This window comes from Hordeum vulgare, chromosome 7H, assembly GCF_904849725.1.
Source record: "Hordeum vulgare subsp. vulgare chromosome 7H, MorexV3_pseudomolecules_assembly, whole genome shotgun sequence".
In the NCBI taxonomy this organism is placed as follows: domain Eukaryota; kingdom Viridiplantae; phylum Streptophyta; class Magnoliopsida; order Poales; family Poaceae; genus Hordeum; species Hordeum vulgare.
The window spans coordinates 524,837,107-524,849,116 of NC_058524.1; the positions used below are offsets into that span (position 1 = coordinate 524,837,107).

Sequence of the window (12,010 nt, forward strand, 5' to 3'; positions counted from 1 at the left end):
ACAAGTATAGGGGATCGCAACAGTTTTCGAGGGTAGCGTATTCAACCCAAATTTGTTGATTCGACACAAGGGAAAGCCAAAGAATATTCTCGAGTATTAGTAGTTGAGTTATCAATTCAACCACACATGAAAGACTTAGTATCTGCAGCAAAGTTTTAGTAACAAAGTAGCGTGATAGCAACAGTAGCAACAGTAATAGTAGCAGCAGTGATAGTAGTAGCGGCAAAGTAACGTAGCAAGGACCAGTAGGAAGAACTCGTAGGCATTGGATCGGTGATGGATAATTATGTCATATGACATTCATCATGCAACAATTATAACATGGGGAGATATGTAACTATCTCCAGTTCGTCAATGTGATGTAGGCATGCATTCGGTATATAGTCATACATGCTTAAGGCAAAGAACTTGCATGACATCTATTGTCCATCCCTCCCGTGGCAGCGGGGTCCTAATGGAAACTAAGGGATATTAAGGTTCTCCTTTTAATAGAGAACCGGAACAAAGCATTAGCACTTAGTGAATACATGAACTCCTCATACTATGGTCATCTCCGGGAGTGGTTCCGGCTATTGTCACTCCGGGGTTGCCGGGTCATAACACATAGTAGGTGACTACAACTTGCAAGGTAGGATCAAGAACACACATATATTGATGAAAACATAATAGGTTCAGATCTGAAATCATGGCACTCAGGCCCTAGTGACAAGCATTAAGCATGGCAAAGTAGGAGCAACATCAATCTCAGAACATAGTGGATACTAGGGATCAATCCCCATCAAAACTAACTTGATTACATGATAGATCTCATCCAACCCATAACCGTCCAGCAAGCCTACAATGAGATTACTCACAAACGGTGAAGAGCATCATGGATTTGGCGATGAAGGAAGGTTGATGATGACGACGGTGACGATCTCCCCTCTCCGGAGCCCAGAACGGACTCCAGATCTGTCGTCCATAGGAAGAACAGGTGGTGGCGGTGCCTTCGTATCGTAAAACGCGATGAACTCTTCTCCTTGATTTTTTTCTGGGCGAAAGGGACTAAATAGAGCTGGAGTTGGAGGCGGCGGAGCCCCGAGGGCCCCACAAGCCTGCTAGGCGCAGCCAGGGGGGGCGCGCCTCCTGGGCTTGTGGGCTTCTCGCTCCACGTCTCCGGTTGATTCTTGCGCCAGTATTTTTTATATATTCCAAAAAAATCCTCGTAAATTTCCTGGTCATTCCGAGAACTTTTATTTCTGCGCAAAAACAACACCATGGCAATTCTGCTGAAAACAGCGTTAGTCCGGATTAGTTCCATTCAAATTATGCAAATTAGAGTCCAAAACAAGGGCAAAAGAGTTTGGAAAAGTAGATACGATGGAGACGTATCAGAGGCCTTGGGATGATCTTCGTCATTGGATTCGGTCGCCCGGTCCACCTAGTGTACCGGAACAATTCACTGTGTTTAGACCCCCTTTGCTTCCCAAACTCTGTCCATTCCCTCCAGATGTTGCCACCACTCTCAACTGTGCATCAATTTGACATATGCAAGTATCATTGGTGAGAACTACAAGAAATATGCTAACTTGCGACCATCAATATTGGTCACTAAATGGTCGTTACTTTTCATTTACGACCTTTTGTGACCAAAAATAGTTGGTCAAAAGTTGAGCGTCTCTAATGAACTATAACAACCAAAATGAAAGGTCGTTGGTTCTACGACCAATTTTTTGGTCGCTGGCAATCTACCCACACCACGTCGGATCTGACGTGGGAAACCGACATGGCAAAATTGCGACCAAATGAAAAGGTCGTTGATTAGAATCAGCTCGGTCCAATTCAGTGTCTATATGGGTCGAGCCCAGTAGTTCAGCCTTTTTCGAGTCATTTTTTATCAACTATATGGGCCAAGCCCAACAGTTTAGTATTTTTTGGGTCGTGGCCTTCTTATAGTTAATTGATTTCTATTTTCAGCCATTATATTTTGGAGCTGGTCCTACTAGTCATATGGGTCCCACTTGTCATAATCTCATACATGAGTCCGAGATGACAAAAAAATCAAATTGCTCAAATTACTTTCAGTGGTTCCCACTAGTCAAGCTTCCATTTCACATTTTTTTCAACATACATAATCACTATTTCAAACAGACCAGAACGAATATAATTCATCAAATAACATTAAATTAGTATATTACAATATTACAATTTACAGTCTATTCTAGTCAAACTGATCAAACAACTCTTTGTACAGTAGGGCTTCACCGCTTTGCACTTGGTTTCGCGGCTTCAAACTTAAAGTTTCATAGGCTTGGAGCTCCTGTAAAAGAGTGAACATAAATGCTACCAGCATTAGAGTGTACTGAAATGGCAAAACTAATGTAAGCATAAAAGCAGATCTAAAAATGGCAAACAAAATATGCATTATGGTACACTTAAGAAGATGTGATCACTTTCACTACAGTTTCAATACATGCACAAGTGCATCAGTTTCGATACAGTAGGATAGCTTTATAAGGAAGGAAGAAACACTTAATCCATCCATCTAATCAAAATACTTGCACTAAAACTATGATGAACCCGCACCTAGAATTCTATCTCTAAGAGAGAGAGGGCTCCGCTTGTACAACGAACGAAGCCACAAAGACTAGCACAACCTTCCTAACAAAATTAGCAATTGAGGAAACATAGATAGTAGCATGGCAGCAATTTAATCTGATCCAATTGAACTGAAATCCTAAGTCCACATACTAAACTAGATACACATGAGAACAGAAAAGTGGCATCATAGAACATGGTTACAAGCACATAGTAGCACGTCCACAATCCCACAGATCGAGCACCAAAACTAGTTCATGTTCTTTGGATTCACACTCATATTTTCCCCACTAGACATAGGTCCATTTACATTTAGAGTGTCAATCAGGTTTGATTTCAAGGTCATGTTGAACAGAAGTCCTATGTATTATTATCATTACCAGGGATACCTTCTAACAATTAATAACACATAACACTCTGTAACAAGAAGAATTGCATAAGACAAGCTCATGATCTACACAAACATAGCATCCGAAACTAAAATTCTCAACTAATCTAATGTTGTAATAGTCATTTTACCTCGGCCATTTCTGCGAGCAGGAGGTCACCCTCCATCTCCCGCTCCAGAGCAACATGTGTCAGTGGAAAACAAAACTAAAGCTGTCAAACAGAAACGTGAGTGACACACCACCATGCCCATAAGAGCAGGAAACGAGGCAAGCTCCTCACCAAGCATGGACTACAAGATATCACATCCAATCCAGTGGCGCCCATGCCCCTTCGGCATCTCGCCGCTAAGCCCCAAACCGCACCCTGCAATTGACAGCGCAAAGAACCATGATTGTGAACACAAGTAATTGACCAAGACACATGGTTATTCTGTCAAAGCAATAGAGGATCGAGTAGTAATTCCATGGTAGTATTGCAAGCAAGCATCAAAAGAGGCCTACCGATGTCGATAAGCATCTTGGGGACACCGTCATCAGGGAGTGCGAGCAGCTCCAGCGCCCTCTCGGAGATCATTGCCTGCGAAGGAGAAAAAGAAGCAAAGTCGGGTCAGCCTCACCACGGACTGGTCGAGCTCACACGGCGAACGCAACAAAAAGGGACTCGCTTTGACTGCTTGCCTTGATTTCGATGATGCAGGAGGAGGTGGTGTACTTGCGCGGCCCCGACTCGCTGTAGAATATCTCTGACGGCGCGTGCATGTCCGGCCGCAGCATCTCCCCCAGGCCGCTGCGCTCCCATCGTCCTCCTGACGCCGGCGAAGAGGGAGATGGCGGGGCCCAACGCAATGAGCGCGTACCTGACTAAATTGGACCAAATCATTTTTATAAAATATTAGGTCATATATAAAGCACAATTGACTAAATGCTTGGGTGTCAAAAGTTTGAGCCACCTCTCGTGAAAAAGACAATTTTCCCCCGATTCAGCAGGAAGCGGGTCAAATTTGAACTACACCTACCTCATAGATTGCTCTTTATTTTTGCAAAAATCATTTGTAGGTACAAAAGTATCTATTTAATCACATAAACACCAAAAAATCCAAGATTCAACCACTAGCTAGGAACGAGCATGCCCGTCGTTTTGACTGCATTTTGAAATGGGCATGCGAAATTTAAAAAAAATCAAAAAAATTGAAAACCTTCGCATTGTCTCATTATATGTGACCAAGTTACGAGGAAAAATAATAAACTTGTAATACGGCAATTATTTTTAAAAATTGTTCTAAAGAATGAGCTATCATTTGTGAAGATTCATATCTTTCAAGCGAGATGATCAATCTTATGGCCAGATTCAAGGCAAAGTTTCTTCAAATGATCTCATATTGTGCTCAAGGGTGCATATTGAAATGACAAACAATGTTGTCTAAGGAAGTTTTCATTTTCTTTGGATGGAAAAATCATTTTCCATTTTTCGAGTGCCGAAAATGAGTTTTTTGTGAAGGACCGAATCATTTTTCAAAAATATAAGATCATATTTAATGTACAATTGACATATTGGCTGGGTGTCAAAATCTTTGAGACACCTCTCATGAAAAAGACAAATTTCCCCCATTCAGTAGGAAGCGGGTCAAATTTTAACTGCAGGTGCATTATAGTTTGCTCTTTATTTTTCTCAAAAATCATTTATAGGTACATAAGTATCCGTTTAATTAGACATACATGGTGTGGTGGCAAGATGTGGAGGTTTGGATGGTGTCCGAGGGCCCCAACTCCAGAGCGCGCAAACTGGCATGCCAACCGCGTGGTCACTGCGTGACCTTGGTGTCACCACGTGTTCTGGGTGGCCTAGGCATGTCTGATGTGTTGGACACTCCCTCGGTAGGTTTTAGGAAGAACAATACAACAGAAGAATCTGACAAGGAGACGAAACTAAGCTCAAACATGAATTAGCAGCCAAGTGTTTGATTAGCTGTGGGGGAAATGAACATGGCCAATGATCCTGAGTTTTAGCTGAGGATGATCATCAACTAAGGAGACTCTCTTGGAAAAATTTCAGCTCAAACGGAGGAGCCTAGGTGGCACTTGATTTGCAAAGTACCATAGTGGACAAAAATATGAATGTTGAAGCTGTGCTCAAATGAATGAATGGATTAAGCTGAAATTTGGCGGGGGGTAGTAATTTGGGCGTAGGTAGGCATTGTACAAATTTGATACCATTTGGGCATGCCAAAGTGGTACTTCCTTCCCAATGCTCTTCTCTGGATAGAAACTTGGGAAAATTATTGAGAGAAATTGGCTAAATGAAATGAGCTAAAATTTTGTGGAGATAAGTTATATAGGTATCAACATTCCCTTGTAAAGTTTCATAAATAATTAAGGAATATAAAATATAGTTGCTTAACAAACTGAAAATATGACCAGAATAAAAGTTTGGATGATGAGGTCACATGAATTGTTGGATAAATCTAAAATTTTGCGGAGGGTGATTATTTGAGCATATGAAACATTTGGAAAAATCTCACATCATATGGATAATCCTAGCTAGTACTTCCTTCACAAAGCTTCTTTTTGGATAGAAACTTTAGAAATTTGCCGACGAAGCTTTACTAGGCAAATGGAGCTGAATATTGGCATCTAAAAATGATTTGAATATGTAAGAGAGCCCGAAAAGTCTAAGGGAAATAGGAGGGGTCTAGATAGCACTTGCTTTGCAATGTGCCAATCTGGACAAAAAATAGAAATTGATGTTGGGCTCACATAGATGATTGGATTGAGCTCCAATTTGGAGAAGGATGATAATTTGGGCATATGAAGGTGCTGTAAAAAATTTATAACATTTGGATAAATAAAAATGCTACTTCCTTCACAATACATTTAAAAAGGAGGTGGCCTTAAGTACCAATGCATCCGCATTCACAACCTCATGACCATTTATATCGGTCGTAATCAGGTAGAAATAAGGTCTTTGACCACTATTGTCTGCTTTATGACCATTTGGTGTAAGGCAATTTCACGGTTTGAGCCTTTCCTAACGAAATGGCCGTGGATTTACGACCAATTCAGCTCGGGTCACTCAGAGAAGGTCACAAGTTGACATATTTCTTGTAGTGGAGCTCAATCTCCGCCCGAAGCCGGTAATCATTGGAGGTGAAGCTGTTGTCGTTGGGATGCTCGCCGACGACCAACTCCACCACCCAGTGATGCAGAAGGACCTCATGAGCACGCCTGCGCCAGCCTCTTCCCCTAGTTTGTCGTCGATCATCGCTGGTGACCACTGTCATTCTCTGGCATCGGTGATATTTCAAACCTGATGAGAGGGACCCACTCGTCACGATTCTATTCTTTTCTTGTGACGCCCTCGGTTTAATCATACGCTAAACATACACGCAAATGCGTACGATCAAACCCAAGGACTCACGGGAAGATATCACAACACAACACTAGACACAAATAAAACAATATCAGCTTCATATTACAAGCCAGGGCCCTCAAGGGCTAGAATACAGAAGCTCGATAAACACACGAGTCAGCGGAAGCAACAATATCTGAGTACAGACATAAAACATGGGGTGCCTTAGAGAAGGCTAGCACAAAAGAAACACGATCGAACGAGGCGAGGCCTCCTGCCTGGGAACCTCCTAACTACTCCTATCTTCGGCGGCCTCCACGAAGATGACACCATCGGGGCGGCAGGCGTCGGCAGGAAACTCCACTTCCTGGGCTCCATCATCTGGTCGCAGCAAACGGATCAAGGGGACAAGGGGGAGCAAAGCAGCGGTGAGTACTCATCCAAAGTACTCTCAAGTCTTACATCAGATCTATTCTAAGTATGCATCAGTATCAAAGAAAGGGGCGTTATATGTGGACTGACTGCAGCAATGCGAGAATAGAGAGAGAAGGCCTAGTCCTATCGAAGACTAGCATCTTCAGGGTCTTGCAGCAATAGACGAGAGTAGAACATGGGTAAAACATTAATAGTCATATTGTTGCAACAATATTAAAGTGAGGTCACGCCTAACGATCCTCCCTCGACTCCCTGCGAGGAAGCAATCCCGAGGCAAACTAATTCCAGTTAAGTAACAATTGTAGTTGTATAAGATCAGGGCACAACTCCAAGTCGTCCTGTAACCGTGGACACGGCTATCCGAATAGTTAATTTTCATCCCTGCAGGGGTGCACCACATGTCCCGTCACGCTCGATAACACTCTGGCCGGACATACTTTTCTGGGTCCTGCCCGGCCTCGGAATATCGGCACATCGCAGCCCCACCTAAGTCTAATCAAAGAGGCCAGCCCGCCGGTCTAACTCCTAAGCACAAAGCGTTCGTGGGCCCAGTTCCCCTTCGCGCTCCTGCACGTGGCGTGGGCGGCCGACGTCAGTCCTAGCATCCCTTAATCACAAGAGCAATGCATCTCGGGACCACTCGGGCGCGCGCCGCTACATTGCTGGCATCTGAAAAGCTTCGGCTGATACCGCGACGCCGAGTACCCATAATTCTTCCCACGTAGCCGGTTAGTGCGAAAAGGTCTCCGACCAAACCAGATCAAATACCCAAATCCATTAACATTTTAATTAGGCCAACAACACAGTCTCACGAGAATCCACCCGTCTTACAACTAATCACCAATGATCCCAGAACATGGTCGAGTAACTGTGTGGTTGTAACATCGGGGGGGGGGGGGGAATCCGAGGTATCACCCTCGTTGGATTCCGAACGATGTACCCGTCAAGGTGGGCTTAGAGGAATCACCCTCGGGGGTCCCACACTTGAGGGGTTGCACGACAGAGGCGTCATCGGGAATGGTGAAAGAGGAATCACCCTCGATAACCACGACCGACTAGCTATACTACAGAGATATCATCAGGAGTACTTAGCGAGGTGTCACCCTCGGTACCCGATAGTATCTCTGTAGCGTCGTACAACGAAGGGGGTGTATGTGCTGTGTCGGGTGTGGCTCGTCGATCAGGGATCGAGATTTGAAAACAAGCGGGGCAACTGAACTACGGGGTCAGAGGGGATGACTGCTCCACCTATACTAAGCATATTAAAGGTACAGGACTGAAAGTAGCAGTTCATCAAAAATAGGCTATGCATCAGATATAGGAGCTAACTACAACAGTAGCAAAATACTAATGCAAGCAGTAGGAAGAAAGACATAGGCGATATAGGAATGATCAAGGGGGGGTTTGCTTGCCTTGCTGCTCTGAGGCAAAGGACTGATCGGCACGGTCGTAGATGTATCCGGCAGCAGCGTCAGTCTCGGGGTCTACCGGTAAGAAGAGGGGGAAGAAACAATAAATAATAGCAATGGTGCAACACAATGCATGACATGGCAAGATGCAGGCTAGACATGAGCTAAAGCAGCAACATCCGTCATAGACGGGTCAGAAGAATATCTGACGATATTTTCCGGGTCTCGGGCTACTACCGGTCATACTGGAAACGATGGAAATGTTCCATGTTTGCTATGCTAGGGACGCGTGAGAGACGAATGGACCGTGTATCCGGGTTCGTCTCGATCTGCTGATCAACTTTCATGTTGAATTTTTTTTGATCTGACTTACGGATTATCTAATATTAATTTTTAAAGTTTTATTCAATAATTAGGAATTAAAAACAGATTTAAATAATTTAATAAAAAGCTATTATGACATCAGCATGATGTCATGCTGACATCAACATTTGACTGGTCAACTGACCAGCGGGTCCCATGCGTCATAGACACAAGTTTTTAATTAATATTAAATAGTAATTAATCAGATTAATTTGGTGGGGGGCCCACGTGTCATACTCTAATTATTCTAATTATTTATTTATATTAATAGATTACTAATTTATCTATTTAATTAATTGTTTATTTAAAACTTCACTTGGGTGATTTCCAAAGGCTATAACTATTATTATGTAGTTCTAATGGAGACACTTCATATAAGTGTTTTACTCTACTCCAATAGTACTACAAGGCCATGCCATTAGATGGCATGAACAACTCGTGTAACAGGCCCATTTACAACACTGAAGTAGTTAAGACAATAAATCTTTTTCTTTAGTTATCGCTCTTAACAGATCATAGACTTTTGTCATGTTTATAGAAATTAATTCATGCATTATCTGAGGCTGGTCCAATTGAATAAAATGAAGTTTGTTGTGTCTATTCTATGTTCGTATAGTTTTCATCTATATTAGGCCGTGTTTTGGTCCTGTAAAATAGATGGTCCAAGTAGCAGCAGCATTATAAGATAGCTACCGCTACAGTACCACTCGAGGGTACTGTAGTAGTGGCTTCAGCCGAGCAACGGCAATGTAGTCACGGGTGCACGCGTCCTCGATGCAGCCCGATGGTGGCGGCGGAGGGGACCGAAAAGAAAAGGAAGGAAAGGGGGAGTAGCTCACCCCCGTTTGGAGGGGAGTGGCAGCGGGCTCGGGGGCGAAGCCGGTGGTGAGGAACGAGACCGGGCGGTGGGGGGGGGCCCGCCGGAGGGCGTCGGAGGCCAGCGGCGGCCGGTGCCCGCGGTTGGGGCGAGGAGGGGCTCGGTGCAGGGGGCTTCGGTTGAGGGAGAGAGGCGCGACGCGGTGATGGCGGCCGGTGGTGCAGCGGCGCGCGAGGCAACCGGGCAGAGGCGAAGAGGCGCGACGAAGGAGGAGGCTCGCCGACGCAGGGGGACTTCGGCCGGAGTAGCTATCAGGGGAGGGAGGCGTGTGGGGGTACGAGGCGAGGGCGCCGGGAGATGGGGAGGGCCCGCGCCAGGGGGAGGAGGCCCTCGCGAGGGGAGCGAGCGGAAGGAAGGGTACGGGCAGCGAGGGGGCCTGGCGCAGGGGAGGCCTGTGGGGGGAGAGGGAGATCGTGGGAAGGGAGAGAGCCGAGAGAGAGGGGGGCTCTCGTGGGGAAGGTGGGGGCTTTCGGTGCGTGGGGGTTGGTGGGGTGTGGGTTGCGGTAGGTGGGAAGGAGAGCCGAAGGGGGGCTCTCGTGGGTGGGGGTGGGGCTCGATGGGGAGGGTGGCGGTGGCCAGGGAACTGGGAGGCGACGAGGGGGGACTAGGGTTGCCTGCGGGTGGTTGGTGGCCTGGCCGGCTGGGCCACTAGGCCCAATTGGGCCAGGGTTTTATTTCTCCTTTTTTTATTTTCTAAATAGCTTGATGTTTTAATTATATAGAGACTGCAATAATTTTATAAATGCCATGTTCACTTTATAAATCATTAGGGAATCTTTATATCTCTCCCGACATTTGTTTATCTTAAGATCCGAAAACTTTTATTGTTTTGATTTTATTTCTAAATTGAATTCGGATCGGTTCGAAACTACGCGAAACAACCAACAGTAATCCCGGTGACGTGGCACCATTAGCAGGGGTTTACTATAGCTTAATTTACCGCAGCGTCACACTTTTCTAACCGTTTTTCTACAAGCATATTTGCCCCAAGCCGTTTTCTCCTGTGGCTCGCGTATACCTCCCCGAGACATTTTCTGTTTTCTCAATCTAGCCACTCGGGACTTATTTGTTTATTATAGAAAGGTCCCTAGCGTTGTTTCCTTTATAACTTTTAATTAGAAAATGATTTGACATTGATTCTTATTCTCAAAAATTTCTTTTTTGTCTACTTTTTAAATATATATCTACAAATATTTTGGTACAAATTTTTACATGATCACGGTATTTATGTAGATATCACATATTTTGTGGTATAGATACCGAAAAGGGGAACGCTGCCGTCAATTTCACCAAATCGTCTTCTCACTACGTTGGTCCACACAAGCATGTTTGAACCTTTGATATGATGATTGTTGTCACGTATGCCTAATAAAATTTTGTGGCATGTAGACACGGTCGCATACTATGACTATTATGTTGCATGCATGGATGCTTTGCATATGAACTAAACTCTTTGAAAGTTCATGAAATGATTTTACGACCTAGTCACGTGGTGACGTGATAAGTTGCGGCCTGGTCATGTTGGAGCATGACAATAATATAACGAGCTAAGTAACTCAAGTATCGGCATAGACTGAGTCTTGTCCCACTGCTACCTTATTTTCCCGTGCTACCACACGTTTTCCCGCAAGGGGATACGGTTTAGTAAGTTGCAAACCTCTTTCCATGTACAAACCAAATAGAGAAGCCCTGATGAGGGTTCCATGGCCCTAGGAATAATGGCAGTCATCCGGTCAGGGGGGGCATGGTTGTTTTCGGCTGAGCCCGAGAGGGGGCACCCCTTAGTAGCACGCGGTATAAATTTCATCCCATGTTATTCGAGGCGTCGGCCTCCCCATATTATAGTTTTTCTTGTATGTTGTTTCGGGTGATTCCGAGCATCGTGAGGTGAAAAGGGTGTTACTGGTTATGTGTGTTTACTTACAAAATACCATAAGAGGAATTAGTCATTTTTTACTACTGAAATCTGTTGGTTCTGGGTAAAGAGTACAACCTCTCTAGAGTCAAAACTATTCGAGTAGCTGTGTCCACACTCAAGGATGTTTGGTTGACAGGTCAAGTGTCGGTCTCTGGAGAACAAAAAATTCTAAATGGCAGAAATAAACCTATGATTCATATGAATATTATTGTTGCTTGCGAACTAACCTATTAAAATTGATTGATGCATCGAGTATCACTTGGGTTGGTCTTACCACCTGGATACTCACATGTTTTATTTTTGGATATAAGCCCTTTATGTGGTGTCGCCCCGACGCTCGACTGTGGCACTTTATATGTTCTACCTTTTGATGCGTTGCTTTAGACACCCGATCGGTTTATCTTACTTTCTATTTTACCTTCCGAGGCGTCGCTTCACACACCCGATCGGTCTATCTTACTTTCTGTTTTACTTTTTGAGGAGTCACTTCACACACCTGATTGGTTTATCTTATTTTTTGTTTTACCTTTCCACGCGTCGCTTCAGACACCGATCAATTTATGTTATTTTCCAGTTCCACCTTTCGAGGCGTCGCTTGAGACACCCGATTGACCCTTTTTTTATCTTTTGGGGATTTTGGGAGGATTACCGCCCGACTTTTCGACTTCACGCATTCTTTCATTTTGCAGCCGAAGT

General features: G+C 44.4%; 1 pseudogene; it reads right to left on the bottom strand.

The window, feature by feature from the left end:
- Nucleotides 1-3,087: 3,087 nt before the first annotated feature.
- On the bottom strand, nucleotides 3,088-3,740 carry LOC123409209 (annotated as a pseudogene).
- Nucleotides 3,741-12,010: the final 8,270 nt, after the last annotated feature.